Source organism: Corvus brachyrhynchos, unplaced genomic scaffold (assembly GCF_000691975.1).
Source record: "Corvus brachyrhynchos isolate BGI_N302 unplaced genomic scaffold, ASM69197v1 scaffold323, whole genome shotgun sequence".
Lineage (NCBI taxonomy): Eukaryota > Metazoa > Chordata > Aves > Passeriformes > Corvidae > Corvus > Corvus brachyrhynchos.
Window position 1 is genome coordinate 238,223 of NW_008237253.1, and position 2,280 is coordinate 240,502.

Here is a 2,280-nt window from a genome sequence, read left to right on the forward strand (position 1 = left end):
CAAACCGGGCCTCAAACCAGGAGAAGATAAGCCCTGACCATTTGCTCCCGACCCAGGCACACCCACAGCCCTTCCCAGGGTGTTGGTCACTTGTCCCCATCTTCACGTTTTCACTGCAAAAAGTCAGCTGAAATGATTCCCAAACAGCTGAAACCCCAAAGCACACTGGGAAAGGCAGGTTTAACACAAATTAAATGGCCACAAGAAAAAAACCCCTCTAATTTAGCACAGGGTGTTGCTCTTTACTTCCCCTTTTCCTTCAAAAAGTTATGTGCATTGTATATAACAATCTGTAAATAGGGGTGAGGAAAATCCCTCTCCCTAGAAGCAGAATTAAGTGATTATGCTTCCAAAATTTACTCACCATTTCAAAACTCAAGCAAGCAGCGTAGTTCCTGTCCACAGCAAGTTTGGCACACTGCATTTCTAGCTCTGTTTGACTGACAGACCAATCTGATTGCAAAGCAGTGAAGCACACAGAGCTCCAGAGCTGCCCACAGCCCAGGGACAGCTGGGCTTTCTCTCTCAGGACATGCTGAGTCTTTGTCCAAATTTGTGCCTGTCATTGCACATTTAATGGAAAAAGCTTTAAAACAGCATCTGGGGAACTCATGTCTAAAACTGAGAACACCAGTGCACCTTAGTTTTGCCTTCATTCTTAAGTGTCTCCAATGGATAATCTGTTTTCTTCGTTTGAAACAGGACACTGCTCTCACCAGCAGAATTAGGGTGCAGGCAGGGGAGGATCCTGGGTTTAGTCACAGCCCTGCTAGGATCTGAGAAGGGCACTCACCTTGTCAGGGAGGGATGAAGAGGACAATCCTCCTGAGAAGCCCTGGCTCCGGATTAGGGTGGAGATGGGAGGCAGGATGGCAAGCACGGGAGGTGAAAAAGTTTCTAAAATGAAAATAAAAACGAATGTTGAGCTAGGAAACACGCCATCTTCTAATCCTGGGGTGTAGAGGAAAGCAAATCACAGGGAATTACAGTTATCTGGGATTTTAACAGGAGTGTACATGACAGCTCTGTAAAGCTGGGAGCCACAGGAGCACTTCCTAAAACAAATATCTCAGTAGACCTTATTGCAGAGATCACTTTTACAAATTTCCATGCGACTGAGCTGTGCTCTGTTTGTACTGCCTGCAGACAGTACATTGATGTAACTGAGCGAAGGAGACAATGATATAACCGTGCACTGTACAAGATTTATTAAAATAGTTAAGTTATACTTATAACTCCATCTCCGTCTCTTTCACTGGGTTTTCATAATGGTTTGTCACTGAGAGTCTCAGAAACTCAGCAGAATGTCTGAAACCACACATTTCCTTTTGGTTTTGGGGACTGACATTCAACAGGAAGGATGTTACGGCCTGGATAGCTGTGTCTTAAGAATAGGGGCAAAGCACGAGAAGGCTGTACAAAAGCACATTCTTGCCTCTCTGGAAGGGGAACGACTGTGGCAGCTGTCCCAAGTGGAACCATACAGAAAGAGGGAACAGCATAACCCCATGACTAGGAGCCTGTTACACGGATTCTCCAACATTTCCAGCCAAGAGCCATCCTGTTCCCAGAAGCAAAAGTTTGTTTTCTCTTTTCCTTAATAACTAAATTACTCACCTGAAATAACTGGTAATTCCTTCTGTAGATGTTTTGGGGAGTTCAATTTCCAAGTGGGCCCACACTAACAAGATCACCTCTTTTACAGCCTAAATAAAGTTCAGGTGAACCACGAGCCCAAAACACCTGCCTTACTGGGCCGGGGGCTCTCTCAGCGCCTGGAGCTGCACCCGATAAACCATTTCGAACCTTGCCACGACGGCGGCGAAGGGAGCACAGAGCGCTCAGCTCCTGCAGCGGGGCACCACCGACGCAGCTCCAAGCCTCCCCTCACGGCCGCCTCCCTCATGGGCTGCCCGCCGCCACCTTGCGGCACCGGCCGCGCCCGGGCCCCGCGCGGCCATGAGGGACGGGCGGCTCAGGGGCGGGTCGGGCGCCGTACCGGCCGCGGGGAAGACTGCCGGGGGTTCTGGCGACACGGAGACTCCGGGGACAGGAGGTTCCGGGCCCGAGAGATTTCGGGGCCAGGAGACCCCCCCGATACGCTCCGCTGGGGACGATGGCGGCGTCACGGTCGCCAAGGCGAACCCCCGCCCGGCCCTCACGAACCAGCCAATCAGAATCGCTCTTCCTCCCGGCCTCGTCCGTCTCCTGTCCGCGCTCCTGATTGGTCGCTGCCGCCCAGCCAGGCTGGGATTGGCGGCGGGCGGCGGGAGCGCGCGG

The 2,280-nt window shown here is 51.5% G+C and overlaps 1 protein-coding gene across 6 annotated transcripts in view; it reads right to left on the bottom strand.

Moving 5' to 3' along the window:
- DEAF1 (DEAF1, transcription factor) overlaps window positions 1-2,280 on the bottom strand; it is an 81,955-nt gene that overhangs the window by 78,876 nt on the left and 799 nt on the right. For 4 of the 6 annotated variants that reach the window (XR_001860686.1, XR_001860685.1, XM_017730470.1 and 1 more), the window contains exon 1: window positions 794-1,611. The gene's annotated coding sequence lies outside the window, so the exon portion shown is untranslated. The other 2 variants (XM_017730468.1, XM_017730469.1) reach the window with 2 other exon arrangements.